Source organism: Balaenoptera physalus (genome assembly GCF_965194825.1).
Source record: "Balaenoptera physalus genome assembly, chromosome: 1".
NCBI lineage: Eukaryota > Metazoa > Chordata > Mammalia > Artiodactyla > Balaenopteridae > Balaenoptera > Balaenoptera physalus.
Genome location: NC_138882.1, coordinates 32,189,730 through 32,205,837, shown reverse-complemented (window position 1 = coordinate 32,205,837; position 16,108 = coordinate 32,189,730). Strand labels below are relative to the sequence as shown.

The window sequence follows — 16,108 nt, the reverse complement described above, 5'->3', positions numbered from 1 at the left end:
CTACTTCACCCAAAACTCTGTCTCCGAGATTCAATTCGGCACCAGTGTATACAGAAGCTGAGCCTTTGGCATCACTCCTAGCACAAAAAGAAAAGATTAGGGTTACACTTCTAAATACTCTCAGAGTTCCAAAAGTCTACTTGCTCCTGGCATCGGATCTTGATGATAGCATTGTCAACTACAAATCGGCACTTGCCATGGGCACTTGCCATCTACCTCTACAAAGATTAAGTCAGGTGCCACTGCAGCTGCTAACTTTCAACACCCCGTGAAAGGAGTTCAGGATGGAGAGCAGAAATGAGGCACTCTGTGCTCTGGGAAAAACTGGGAGAACAGGTCTTCAGATAGTTAGATATTTTCAGGAGCTGATTTTATGAGCCCAATTCTTGTATCTCCTCGTATCTAGAAAAGCACTAAATTCCCTCATGGTGACATCTGCTCCTCATGACTAGCAGTAACCCTCACAAGACCTTCTGCAAATATATGTGTTTGATTGCATGTACTCCCTCTTCACCAAAATCACATATATACTGACCTTCCCCTCCACCCCACCTCTTTGGAACAGTTTCTCAGAGCTATCTGAAATGCTGTCTCCCAGGCTACAGTCCTCATTTTACCCCAAATAAAATTTAACTCACAATTCTCACGTTGTGCATTTTTTTTTAAAAAGTCAGCAGCATTGAGGTTTCTAGTGCGCTTTCACTCAGCCCTAATTCTGCCCTCTTTTTCTCAGTTTCTTCCAAACTCAAAGTTCAGTATTGACCTGTATTTTACCCTGGGGTTTTGCTGACTGTTATGCAACTGAAATCCAGTTTTGAGAGTGCGGCTGCTAGTTCACTCTCTTCCTTCCAGATATTTTCAGGTGACATCTGAGATTTTTGAGCTTCGGTTGGTGCACGATTGGTTGTCAACACTTACCATGAGGCCTTTGTCAGGGAGCAAGTCCCCAGTTCTGTACCTCCTTGGGATTCTGACCGTGCTCCTCTGCCCCGCCAGCCTACATGGTGAGTAAAGTAGTTGCTGGTTCTCAGGGCCCCAGGAAAGCAATTAGAGAAGTGCTCAGTTAATGGAGAGAAGGTAGTTTAGACAAATCAATTGCAAATGTACTCATTCCATATTACACAAATGTACTCATTCCTCAGAATGGGAGAAAATATTTGCAAACAAATCAATGGACAAAGGATTAATCTCCAAAATATATAAACAGCTCATGTAGCTCAATATTTAAAAAAACAAACAACCCAATCCAAAAATGGGCAGAAGACCTAAATAGACATTTCTCCAAAGAGGACATACAGATGGCCAAGAAGCACATGAAAAGCTGCTCAACATCACTAATTATTAGAGAAATGCAAATCAAAACTACAATGAGGTATCACCTCACACCAGTTAGAATGGGTTTCATCAGAAAATCTACAAACAACAAATGCTGGAGAGGGTGTGGAGAAAAGGGAACCCTCTTGAACTGTTGGTGGGAATGTAAACTGATACAGCCACTATGGAGAACAGTATGGAGGTTCCTTAAAAAACTAAAAATAGAATTACCATATGATCCAGCAATCCCACTACTGGGCATATACCCAGAGAAAACCACAATTCAAAAAGACACATGCACCCCAATGTTCACTGCAGCACTATTTACAATAGTCAGGTCATGGAAGCAACCTAAATGCCCATCGACAAACGAATGGCTAAAGAAGTTGTGGTACATATATACAATGCAATATTACTCAGCCATAAAAAGGAATGAAATTGGGTCATTTGTTGAGACGTGGATGGATCTAGAGACTGTCATACAGAGTGAAGTAAGTCAGAAGGAGAAAAACCAATATCGTATATTAATGCATATATGTGGAACCTAGAAAAATGGTACAGATGAACCGGTTTGCAGGGCAGAAATTGAGACACAGATGTAGAGAACAAACGTATGGACACCAAGGCGGGAAAGCCGCGGGGGGTTGGTGGTGGTGGTGTGATTAATTGGGCGATTGGGAATGACATGTATACACTGATGTGTATAAAATTGATGACTAATAAGAACCTGATGTATAAAAAAATTTAAAAAAGGAATTTTAAAAGTATGATCAAATTGAAGTAATTTACACTACTTTGTGGGAGGTATAATAATTTGTTTTATTAATGTTAATTTCAATTAACAAATTGCTATATCAATGGTATAATAAATTGTTTATTGACTTCCATTTTATTAATGGAACAATTGAATTCCAAAATATTTTCAAAGCGTTTTATTTTTTTAGCTTATTTATCATTTCATTTTTAATGGAGTAGGTTGTTAATATTTTTATTAAGATATAATTTATATGCAGTAAAAGGCACTTTTTTTACTATACAGTTTTTCAAGATTTGACAAATGCATACAATTATATAACTACCACTACAATCAGAATATAGAACAGTTCCATTACCCCAAAAAGTTCTCCCATGCCCCTTTATAGTCAATCTCTTCCCTCAGCCCCAACCTCTGACAACCACAAATCTGTTTCTTGCCCCTGAAGTTTTGCTTTTTCAGAATGCCATATAAATGGAATCATACAGTATATAGCCTTTGGACTTGGCAGAATGCATTTGGGATTCAACCATACTGTTGTGTGTATCAATAGTTCATTCCTTTTTATTAATGAGTATTATTCTGAATCACAGACTGAAGGGCATTTTGGTTGTTTGGTTGTTTTCAGTTCTTAACAACTTCAAGATTACAAACAAAGCCACCATAAGCATTCACATATTTGAGTCAGGATTCATCGGAGAGATTCAACTTCCAGATTCTAGGATTAATGCCAACAATTTCACAGGTGCTCTTTCCACACAATAAATCAATCCAGCACCTGATCTCAACCTTCCTTGGATACAGGATCTTCCAGGTCTCCAGGAGAGACTTCTTTTACTTCTTGCACAAAACTTCTTAAGATTCATATTAGAGAAAGTCTGGATATCCTTTGTTTTCTCAGTACTTAAGAAATATGAGCAAGTCTGTAATATTTACTCATTGCCTTAGCTACATTTTTTAAAGAAACTTCTTCCTTAGTTGAGGATTTTCGAAGCTTGAGCTTGCCGTTTTTCCTTCGTACATTTGCTATAGTGTGGAGTACGCTCTTGACGTTTAAATGTATGGTCCCAGACAGAGACATTCGTTCTTACTTTGGTTCAGTATATTTTCAATTTCCAGGTAAGATGAAAATTTTACTGTTTCTGAAAATCACATAAATGACAGCTAAGGAGGAGTAAATGTCTACAAAGAATGTTCATGGATAAACTGAGAGATTTTGAAGTCATAGAATAGACTTAGCCTTTTTAGAGGTGACCCCAGCTTTAAGGATAGGCAGTATGGGAAAATCCCAGTTAATAACCCACGTATATCAGGTTCTGGATAGTCACCTCCATAATCCTCATTTCTTTCAGAAAGCATTTACCACGAGTTTCCATTTGGAAAGCAAATTCTCTAGTTCTTTCAACGTATTTAAAATGTCCCCCCTTCAGCAGCATACTTATTGCATCAAAGGAGGTAAGGCATGGTTTTAGTTTTGATGCTAGTTTTATTTTATTGGAGGGTAATGACTACCTATCCTCTATGTATTTGGGAGTGGGGGCTGTGAGGAAGCAGTGGAAAATAGTGAGACCTGTTAATTTTTCCATGAGATCATTTTTCCCTTGACATGCAATTTGATGCTTAACAATTTTTCTGAAAGTCAAAAGGAATACTATGTTCTCTAATTTTCACAGTGCTATAAACAGTCCCTGACAAAGCATAATTGTATAAAAGAGATGACACTTTTTTTTATACATCTTTATTGGAGTATAATTGCTTTAGAATGTTGTGTTAGTTTCTGCTGTACAACAAAGTGAATCAGCTATATGCATACATATATCCCCATATACCCTTCCTCTTGACAAAGCGTTTTAATACTTTTAGGTTTATACTATTATTATTACTAGAGAAAGACAAAACAGCTGTTTTGTATGAATTCCTCGGGGTCTGCTCTAGTAAACAGATAATGAATTGTGGGGATGAAATATACAGCATGGGGAATATAGTCAACAATATTGTAATAACCTTGTATGGTGACAGATGGTAACTAAATTTATCATGGTGAGCATTTTGTAATGTAAAGAAATATGTTGTGCACCTGGACCTAACATAATGTTGAGGTCGATTATCCTTCAATTAATAAAGAGAGAATGAATTGCAAGTAACTTCACTTTCTTATATATAAATATGAGCTCAAAAATGCTTATAATTTCTTAATTTTTAAATTAGTTTATTATCCTCAGTGATTTTTTATTTCTAATCAATTGTCATATTTTTACTATCTGTTAGGCAAAAGTGAAACTGGAACTGTTACCACTAATTCTGAGAAAATTAACTAGAGTCTAAAGTCGTAAGTTATATGTAAAAAAGCTCTCTGTAAATGATATTTGATAAATGTAAAGTTTTATTTTTTGTAGTTTGGTAACGTTCATAAATTAATCAGCATTGAGAAGATTTTATAATATCTGTAGGACTCCATGGGGAAATGTGACTAGAACATTTTTATGTTTTATATAAATGAATATCCATGCATTAAAGGTGATTTTTTTAATTAGAAAATAGATTTCTCTTTTTCCTATGGATAATTTAAAACATATACAAAACTCCGTATACTTATTACCCAGCTTCAGCAATGATCAACTCAGGGCCATTCTTGTTTAATCCATATTCACATCCATTTTGCCCACTCTAAGCTATTTAGAAGGAAATCCTTTTACTTCTAAAGATTTTAGTATGTATCTTTAAAAGCATTCTTTTTAAAAAATAATCACAAACCATTATCATATATAAAATTAAATAATAATTCTATAATATCAAGTATCTAGTTAGTGTTCAACTTTTCCTGATTGTCTTATTTATAAATGTTTTTGTAACTGTTTATTTGTTCAAATTAGAATCCAAATGTGGTCTACACATCACAATTGTCTGATACATCTCTTAAGTCTCTTTTAACATATAGATCCCTTCCTTTTTTTATATGATTTTTTTAATCTGAGTTAATTTCTAAGGAGGATATGGAGGTATCTTTATTTTGAAGGTTTCTTCTACAAAAAAGATGAAAATAGAGAAAAGGTTGAAAGTTAGGCAAAAGAGCCAATAGAGTATTATAAACTTCTTCAAGTATTTGACTGAGAATTGGACCTGATGATTTTTTTACTTATTTAGTAAGTAATCACATTCTCCTGTGTGTGTGTGTGTGTGTGTGTGTGTGTGTGTGTGTGTGTGTGTGTGTGTGGTGTATTTATTCTGCCAATCTTCCATGTTCATCTTTGAATTTCTTTTTCCATTTTGACTAAGTTAGTGAAGAAATGTCACATATCATTTATCAAGAAGTCTTGCGAGCTACTCAATTATTTTTTGGATAAACTCCTTCCTTTTCATTCCCTTAATAATTCCTTGATTGTTTATGGAATTATGTCTTTAACTCAGTCTGTTGTTTAAAACCTGTCATACTCGGATCCCAACTTTATAGCCTATCTCTCACACTTCTCCCCCACATGATTCTTTAGTCAAATTAACCTATTAACCAACCATAAATATTTCCATGTGTTTTTCTCCCTCTCACCCTTGCTAACATAATTCTCCCCCAATATAAAATGCCTCCCACCAGTGCAGTTACCTAATCCAATTCCAATTCCTGTCCCTAGGAGGCATTTTCCTGGCATATTTAACTCATGGTATTCTTTCTCTCTCTTCCTATAGTACGTATTTTCTGCTTTCTTTTGACATTTGCCATACTCTGCCTGGTATTTTGAATTAATTATTTATATGTTATGCCTTAGTATCCTAACGAGATGCAAGTATGCTCCTTATATTCTCCATGGAGTTTAGACATAAGAACAACTATCTTATGTCTATTGTGTTAATAAAAATTGATTTCATATGAGGCTCAGAAAAGGCCATACTTGAGCTCTAGACTTTCTGTATAAGTAACAACATCACCTTCACACAAATATGTATTTTGGCACTACCCTTTTCAGAGGAACATGCTAAGTGTCTGTGGCATGGAGAGGTATGAAATGTGCTCCCTGCTCTCAAGATGCAAAGGTTAAAATAAAGATCTGTCCATCAATTTATCTATCTGTTGACACAGATACAGATCTGTCCATCTATTTATATATCTGTTGACACAGATACAGATCTGTCCATCTATTTATCTATCTGTTGACACAGACACATACACACACACACCACAATATAACTGCCAAATCAGTGAGACAGAAAATAGAATGTCATTAAGAGCACAGATTTTGGAGGCATACCTGACATACTTCATTCACTGAATGACCTTGTGTGATTTATTTGCTTAGTCTTTCTACTTATACTTTATTGATTAGGTTAGTCTGTTTCTTCATCTGTAAATGAGGATGATAACGACACTTAAATAAGTTATTTTTTTCAGAATTAAATGGAATATTTTAAGTGAAGTGCTTAATACGGTACATAGGTAGATACTCCTGTTATTACTGACAAGAGTTATACAGTTCAGAGAAACCAAAGATTGTTGTGTGCCAGGGGTAGTCAGGTATGTTCACAGGTACAAGAATGTGATTTATAAGAAAAAATATTTTTTGGTCATTCAGAAAATATGTATTTGGTCTTCATCCATGGTTCCTGGCTCACAGCTCCCAAAACCCTGATAATATCCTAAGTAATGAGGACCACAAAGGTGTCTTTTGTTATATTAATGAGCTAACTTTGGGACACCATCTAAGGATGGGGGCTGGAGGTTGAATCAATTGTTAATGGCAGTTGATTTAAGTAATCATGACTATGTAATAAAGCCTCCATAAAACCCTGAAAAGATGGGACTCAGAGAGCTTCTGTATTGGTGAACACGTGGAGGTGCAGGGAGAGTGGCGCCTGGAGAGGGCATGGAAGCTCTGTGCCCCTCCCACACACTTTGCCCTCTGCATCTCTTCCATTTGGCTGTTCCCCAGTTAGATCCTTTTAAAATGAATCTAGTAAGTAAAATATTTCTCTGATTTCTGTGAGCTGCTCTAGCAAATTAATTGAACCCAAGGAGGGGGCTGTGGGAAACTCTGATTTATAGCCAGTTGGTTAGAAATGCAGGTAACAACCTAAACTTGAGACTGGCTTCTGAAGTCCAAGGAGGAGGTTGTTGGAACCTCTAATCTATAGCCAGTCAGTCAGAAGCACAGGTGATAACCTGGGCTTGTGACTGGCATCTGAAGTGGGTATTGGGGGAAGAAGTCTGGTAGGACTGAACACTTAACTTGTGGGGTCTGACACTATCTCTGGGTAGATAGTGTCAGAATTGAGTTAAATTGTAAGACACCCAGCTAGTGTCTGAAGAATTGCTTGTTGGAAGTATGGGGACCCCCCCCCCATTTAAATTGGGTCCAAGAACATCACAAAGAACAAAGAAGGAGGGAACTGAATTAGATGGGGAGGAGGATCAAAGGGATGGTCAGGAGAAAAGACTGCGTATACAGACGTGGGAACACAGGGCAGACGGGAGAATGCTTTCTGAGCATGAATTTTCAATGAGAAAATCCAGGAAAAAGTTTCAGTGAGAAAATCCCAGGGTTACTATATGGCTTTAATCTTTTATTTATAGAAGATGCAAAACTATGAAAGTTTTTCCAGTCCTAATAAGGCATCTTCCCTAAAATCTCTTTCCTTAAAATTATCTGTATTTACCAATGTATGAAAATTCTCCAACAAGGTTTCATTAACTTTGATATAATGCCTTTAATATGGGCTAATTCTTATTTCATTATCCAAGTAATTTAAAAAAAGTTTTCTAAGATTCTCTTATATAAAAATTCAAAAACACAGAGTACTCTTGGGATTGGTGGATAAGGAGGTGCTTGAGGATTCTGGATTTGCACAGCCCTTATAAGTTTGCACAGAACAATGTCTCTTGATCACAAATGTTTCTTTAGTAACTTCAGTTTAAAAAAAAGACTCCTCAGTTGCTGACTCTAAGCTTTATTACGGGAGGTCCTCCATGGTCCCCAAGTAGCCCATTCTCTCAACTGAGGCAGCATATTGCCAAGAGGAAACTTGGAGGATCAACTCGGGAGTGGGGGGCCGCGGGGGGACAGAACTAGTCATTCCTGCAAGAAACACTGGAACCAGTTTCTACCAACCCACCAAAAAAATGACTTCAAAGGCAACGTGGTATCACAGGAAGGGCTTGTTTTTGTGTTTGTTTGTTTTTAGTTCATTAGGCCTCACTTAAAATTCTGATTCCACAATGCACTTGCGCTGGGATCTTGAACAACACTCATAACCTCTGCAAGTTTCAGTATAGTAAGTTTATGTGATTACCTTCATCTGTAATATCCCTGTGTTGCAATCTTAATTAATTAAGATTAATTCATCTTAATCTTAATCTCAAGTTCAGGTCAAAGACTAGTTCCTCTGTGACTTCTCCTCTGAACTGATTCAAAAGCCTTCTCTCCTGTCCTCATTTGGCTTCTCTTCTCTTATGGAATCTCATAAGAACTTCTATGACCTCTTTGGGGTTTTTTTGTTGTTGTTGTCTGTTGTTTGTTTTTTAATTGAAATATAGTTGATTTACAATGTCGTGTCAGTTTCAGGTGTACAGCACAGTGATTCCGTTTTCAGATTCTTTTCCCTTATAAGTTATTACAAAATATTGAGTATAGTTCCCTGTGCCATACAGGAGATCCTCGTTGTATCTATTCTATGCCTTCTTTGAATGACCGTAACACTTGTTGTCTGTATCATTTTTATGCCTGTTGTGGCTTTGTGACTGAACATGAGAATTTTCTATTTGTTCATGTCCTGGCCCTTCCTTAAAAATGTGTTCATTTATCTATTTCATATTTATTGACTACATCTTAGACACTGTGTTAACGGCTGGTTCTAGATGTTAGTAAAATATAGACCTTCCTGCTCAGAAGGTCACAGTATTTGTGGGAAAACAAAAAATGAACCTATGTCTCAAAGAGCTTTGTACTTCCCAAAGAGAACACACCTAGTAGGTACAATAAATATATGTATCATATGTAAATGTATAAATAGTTAATGGGATTAAAAACTAGAGATAACTGCTTTTCGATTCTGAGGAAATGATGATTATATTTCACCAGGAGCTCAATACCACTCTGAGAATGAGAGCTTAACCCCCGACCTGACTCACTGCATCGCTTTCCTATATAAAAATACACAAGTCTGTACATACACTATAGAAAAAGGCTTATCTGGCATGAATTTCAGATAGCAAGAAGAAAAATTCAAGAGGTTCAGAGAAGTATCCAGAAGCTCAGATGATTGTCTGGCACTAATACAACTTGCTTGACAGGAAAATAGAGCTGTAAATCTCACAAAATTAGATGATCTTTTAAGAATTTCAAAACCTCTTGCTATTAATTGGAAATCCTAGAAGAAAAGCTTCTTTTAAAATGTACTGATAATATGCTTTACAGCTTAATATTCAGCAGCCTATGTTTTGGCTAAGTGAGCATCAGGAAAGAAGGAAACTTGTGGTTTAGTTCCATTTACTCTGGAACTTCTGGTCAAAACATCTACTTCTGTGCTCAGCCATCTTATCATCTGTAAAATGGAGGCAACTCTAAGAAAACATAGTTACCGAGATGTTGCACAGCTTCATGTGTCATTGTCTTCATTTGTTTCAGAAAACCAATAACATCTAAGCTACGACTGAAAGAGTGCAATGTTATTTGGGGTCATCTAGTGCAGCTCTGTCAAAGTAAAGAAAAGGAAAGGGGCCTAGAATAACTATAATTTTCCCAAGAGGACACAATTATTTTATGGTAAATCTGGGACAAGAACCCTGATCTCTTTGATCCCATTCCATTGTTCTTTCATTGGGTTCTGAACAACCCAGTGAAAGAAAGAGAAATAAAACTCCTATGTGCTATGTCACTGGTACAGGACTTGGCAAGATTGGAATTGGAGCACTACATATTAAGAGGTATCTGGGAAATTCTTCAAACTAATTGAGGTATATACCAGGTACATAGAAAACAGTATGTTTTCTGAAGATGATTTTGTGGTATGAACAGAACTGTTAACTGAAGGTGTGTGTGTGCTGCAGTTCCAAACAGGATGGGTGAATTCTTGTTTTCTGGCACCTTGAAGACTCCACCCCAACATACACATTAAAATAAAATTAACATTTCAACTGGGTCGTATTTAATTCTCCATGCTCTTGTAAGTCAGCAAAATATTCCATATATCATTTAAGTTGTCACTTACTTTCTAACTTGATTTTTAATTTCTAAAAGTCTTTCCAAACACAAAACAGAGGTTGGAAAATGGTATATGGGAAGCTGCAGAGATGAAATAAGCGTATTTCATTCAGCATAAAGATGAATATCCAAACAACTTCTTCAGAGCCGAAAGTGTCCAAATCCACTATCTTCATTTTGTAGTCAAGGCTTCCGGAAGAATATGCTAATGGATTCTTAATTACCCAAATGCCCAATATCTGTTTCAGTAAGTATCATTATATATTATGGAAATTTTTCTCAGTGACAGAGAAAGACATCCTGGCTGAACATCCCCCTGCCTGTGACACAGAGATGATGGTCTCAAGCTACCTTGAAGGCGTTGGAGCCCAGTTTATCCGTTACTAATATTAATGGAGGACAAAACCTAATATTCTGTTTGCTCTGTATTTGTTAAATCACTTCTTCCCTTCATTAAAATGGATGGCCCATAATTGAGTCTGTAGTGTGTGTATCATTGGAAACTGAACAAACTTTTGTTGGTTTTATAAATGTCATAGGTTTCTAGGAAGGGTCTACTCAATAACTAAGTCTAGTTTCACAGTTACAAATAAATTATAATGTAACTTTGAATAAACTAAGCTCATCATAAAGGAAGGATACTGATAGTTGCTACTACCCCTTCACTGAGGGGCTCTTGTAAAGCACTAAATAAAGTAACAGAGGTGTATATGCATGCATATATTTTCAATGATATTTGTACACACTTAAAAAGAACTCTACAGAATGCATTATAAAACTCTTGATGCTGTGTGTCCCTAGTTCCCAGCTCTCTCATTAAAACTACTTAAACGAACAAAATCGTATCTATTCGGATAGCTATCAGAGTACTCCAAATACTACTTCTTGCAGTACCCTGTCCCAACCCTTTGCCTTCCTCTTCCCATTAGTCCTCAATTCAGAAACCCCAGAGATTTGTTCATTAATTTATGAACATATTTCTTCATTCAGCCAAGAAAATTGATTGATCCCTTACCAAATTTCAGGCACCCTTCTTCAGTATGTTTCATAGGCATGTTCAGGAAACACAGCAGTGATTAACACAGATGAATATACCCTCTCTCGAGCTTAGGGGGGAGACAAAAGTAAAGAAGCAAATATAAAATCATAAGTATAAATATGTAAATAGAAATTAAATAAATGGATAGAATAACTAGTATATCAGGTAAGTGCTGGAGAAAAACAGCAAGCAAGGAAGGGAGATGGAGATTGTTAGCTGGTAGGAGGAGGCTGCGATCTGAATCTAAGTGATCAATGAGGGCTTTCTGGGGAAGATAAAATTTAAGAGGGAGCAAGGAGTATATCTGGGAAGTGAATAGTACAAGCAGAGGGAACAGTCCCATGGAAAACCAATGAGGCAAGAGTAAGCTTGGAGTATCCAAGGAGCAGAAAGGATGTCAGTGTGTGGAAAACAGAGGGAGCAAAGTGGAGAGGAGAAGGAAACAGTCAGAGAGGAAACAGAGGCCCAGATTTCTAGGGCTGTGGAGGCACTTTGAGGACTTTGCTTTTCCTGTGAAGAAGCCATTGAAGAGACTTGGGTGACATGATCTGACCTGTTTTAATAGGATCTCTCTGGATGCCATGTTGATTAGAGACTGTAGGAGAATAAGGACAAGCCCCAGAAGACCAACAGTTTATTCAAAGAAGTGATTTACTCAAACATGGTCCCCCTCCTCAGTGAGGACGCAGAGCCAGGATCGGCAAATACTGGCCACAAATCATATCAAATCATAATGGTTCTCACGTTTAGAAAGGTTGTTGAAGAAGAAAGGGGAGGAGAAGCTACAGAATCTGTATATGGCCCACAAAGCCTAAGACATTTAAAATCCAGAAAATGCTTTCCAACACCTGATGGAAGGCATCTGGCTGGTAGGAGGTCCTCAGCAAAATTTGGAAGAGGAATACATGAGTCAATTAGTTCCTGAAAACATTGTAAAGTGATAGGTGTCAAGAAACATTTATGCCTTCACCCTTAACCTTCACAAATGATGCCATTTCCATTCAGCTACTGAAAAATATATTCTGGCTTTCAACACAATAAACCAGAAGGCATTTTCTCACATAAGCAAGGTCGTAAACAACTGTCAGCTAAAGTTGAAATAGCAACAAATCAAATAATAACACAAAACATTTTTATAGATTTTTAAACCTTACAAAGCATTTTCATGTTCATTATCTAATTTAATCCTCAAATCAACTCCATGAGATAGTTATTATTTTCCCATTAGAAATGACCACATATTCAATCCTTAGTGATTGCTCAAGAAAAGCTGAAATCTTGAGTGTTACATCTATTAATGCCAAGGTTGGGTTTTTTCCGATGGGAACACTGGATGCTAAAATCCACAGGGATTTTCAGCTCAAGATGGCAGACTAGGAAACCTTGACTTTCTGTTCCTCCTGAAACCATATTTAAATAAAACTGTAGAAATACCAAAATTAAGCAACCAATAAAAGCCAAGACATTGTGGAAGTCATCAACCACAGAAAGATTTCAACACATTTTGAGAAGGCAAACAATGAAATGGAGGAGCCATGAATAAAATCATTAAGAAAAGACTACCCTAAGTAGGGTCTGCACAAAGCCAGTCAGCTTTTGCTGAGCTCTGGTTATAGTCAAGGGCAGAGGAAAGAAGAGGGGCTGAAAACAAGGAGACAAAAATCATTTTAGGAACAAAAGTTCATTTAATGAGCTCCAGGGAACACTCAGCCTGCTGCCATACAAACTCATGGATTACAATGGATTGTTGGTAAGCAAGACAAGAAGACAGGGAACAAACAAAACAAACAAAAATCAGGACATTGTTTCTTACTGAACTCTTCTCAAATGAGATCAAGGAATTATGGTTCAATGCCACAGCTGTAAATCATTTCTGCTCCTGGAGAGGTTAGAAAGGGCTTATAATATTTACCCCTTTTTTTCAGACAGAATTTAGGTCTGAGCAAAACCTTTTGTGTCCTCAAACCTCAAAGTTTATTGGGGATGCAAGTCCAAATTAGCTGTCACATATCATAAAAAGAATCTCATGGGCAGAGGGTCAAACTAATTTTGGAATATATGAATTATGCCCAGTGTTATTTTCAATAGATTTTAAACTAAAATATATAAATAAATTTTTACTCATCTATGACTCTGGGTTCCAAAACTTCTACATGTCACATGCGTGATACAGAACACACAATGTCAGCCCCAGGAGAGAGAAAACACTCCAATGAAGCAAGCCAAAGAAACAAGTTTCAAACAAGGTAAAGTGACGTGTAGACCAGGATTTTTCAATTCTTTCCTGTCATGCTGAAGCTTCCAGCTCCTGAATAACAACACAGGTTTCCCTTGCCCTAGACACCCAAGAGTATGTCTCCTCTCTTGGGCCTAAGAATCGCTAGAGTTACATATGTGTAGTAAACAGTGGACCCAGCTGGCATACTCACAATGACCAAATTGTGTTGATCGTACTTTAAACCAATACGTCGCTCCACGATGAAGTTGCAATAAATGATATATTTGCTTTCCAGACATGAATGAGATGCCTTACTGGATATACTCCAGGAAGGCCAGAGAAACTGGAATAACTTACTGGTGAATTTCTTTCCGGATAGCCCATGATTTATCTAGAATATAAGCTTTACATATCTGGATCCTTCAAACTAGACCAAAGGGAAAATCTGGGCTGCAAGCCTCAATTAGAAATGTGGGGTGCTGCTATGCTGACAACTGGTGCTCCGTGACCTGTATCTTCTGAGACTAGAACCCAGTGTGGTGGATGAGCAATTCATGCGTTGAACAAAAGAAGACCTCCTACAGGGCAGTGTATGTTGTGTTCATCACACGTATGGCACTTAGGGCTAAGTACCATAAGGGCCACAAGAAAAAAAAAAAAAAAGTAACACATGAAGCATATATGATAAGGAGGCGCCACAGTCCAGAGCACGAGCTCTGGAATCACACAGGCTTGCTTCGAATCCCGGCTAAGCCACTACCATCTGTATACCCTGAAGAACAGTCGAAGGTTTAAACGTTGTTTTACCAAATTTCGAAAAAGAAGTGAAGAAAGAACCTATCTGCCAGGAAGGGACATCGTGGGGTGCAGCACCCAGTCGGGTCAGGGCTCTGCATCCCCTGCTCAGAAACCTTCGCCACCTGGCTCATGGTGATGCTGGCAGCTGAGCAGCCCTGGAGAAGGTGCTCCCGTCATCAGGCCTCGCAGAGAAGCGGGGGAGGTCCCTGGAGGAGGCTGGCCACAGCCTGGCAAGCTCTGGGTGCCTCCTGCACTCAGCTCTGAACAGGCTCTGGCCCCTGGGCCCCTTGTGGGGGAAGGGCTGGCCGATACATACACAGGGCTGAGGGGCCTGCAGAGCCGGTGCCCAGGCAGGGTGAGCTCTGCAGGAGAAGGCTTCCACAGTCCCCAACAGTCTCCGCATGGTGGCCCATCCAGTGCCAAACACCTGTCACCCACAGCGAGAAGTCCCAGCCACTAGAAAGTCCAGAAGGGGTCGGGCTCTGGGGCCCCGCCCTTTGCCCTTGGGCCGGGGTTTCTCCATGGGCTGGGCTTGCATGCGCCCCCCGCCCCACCCCTTGCCCCGCCCACCCTTCCTCTGTGACGGGTACAATGGACATGTCACAAGCGCCAGGCTGAGCCATCCAGTGTCCAGTGCGTGCTAGACCTTGAGAGGAGGTGAAGCTAAGGAGAAGCTCTCCCAGTTTCACTCTGTTCTCGGATCGCTTGGCGCACAACCGGTCCTACATGGGCAATTTACTATGCAAATTTCGTACCTGGCTCCGGCCCCGCCGCCCGCCCCGCCGTGGGGCCCCGGTGGGCTGTCACCCGCTGGTTTTGCCTTCCTGGGAGGCTGCTACATCTGACCGGGACCACCCTGCTGCTCCAGCGCCTGCCATCTGCCCTGAGCAGGGAGTCAACGTCAGGAAGCTGGTACCATCCAGTCACCTCCCACTGAGGAGAGGTGGGCTGGGGAAAACAGGAGCAGAATGCAAAATGACAGCCTGGGAAGGAGGTGAGAAGAGGGAGGTGAAGGTCCCATCCCATGCCATGGTGTCCTCTGCCCCAACCGCATGCTGCTCCCTGCTGCTGGAGAAGCCAACAAAAAAAGCGCTGGGTGAAGACCACCGGCCCAAATCACCAGGCTCACCGATGTCTGGGAAGGAGCTGCAGCGTGAAGAGTCTTCACGCATCCCAACAAGAAGCTCCTCTTCCCTGCTATCTACCAGCAGTAGGCCCTGGAAGCGGAAGATTCCCCTGCCGCTTTTTCTGCCGCTGCCAAGGCTGAGGTCGCCCCCGTCGGGGAACGAGGCACTGACATGGGATCGAGGTGAGCTGCCCCCTCCTCCTAAGCTTCTGTGCTTAGCTGCTGCCAAAAACCCAGGCACCTTGGAGAAGAACATTCAGTGTCGCTGGAAAAAGATCCCCAAGAATATAAGGAAGGTCCAGCCACCGTCCCATGAAAAAGAACCCCCAACACCCATCTGTGTAGATTCTACCCCTCCTTTATACTTACCTCCCCCTCTTCCAGTCCCTACCATCAATCCCCCTATGTTAACTGGGCAGCCCATGACTTCTGTGGCAATCCCTTCCACCAGCATGGTCACGGCATCTGGAAGTTTGACCTTGCAGCCTAGTGTCTACACGGACACTACTGCCCCTTCCCAAGCTGTCATTGTTAGGTCTCCCCCAGGTTTCAGGGTGGAGCAGAGGCACCCTGCAGGGGTACCAGTGTCCATCACCCCACCTGTGCCGATGGTCCCCTGCGCCACCCCAATTTTTAACCATCCCTTTGGCCCCCAAACCAACCCTCAGCCCAT

The 16,108-nt window shown here is 39.6% G+C and overlaps 1 long non-coding RNA gene across 1 annotated transcript; it reads right to left on the bottom strand.

The window, feature by feature from the left end:
• Nucleotides 1-10,619: 10,619 nt before the first annotated feature.
• LOC309665162 lies at nucleotides 10,620-13,273 on the bottom strand. Its single transcript, XR_014266255.1, has 2 exons — nucleotides 11,794-13,273; nucleotides 10,620-11,350 (listed from the first exon to the last, which is right to left on the bottom strand). It is a non-coding gene; the product is annotated as an uncharacterized lncRNA (long non-coding RNA).
• Nucleotides 13,274-16,108: the final 2,835 nt, after the last annotated feature.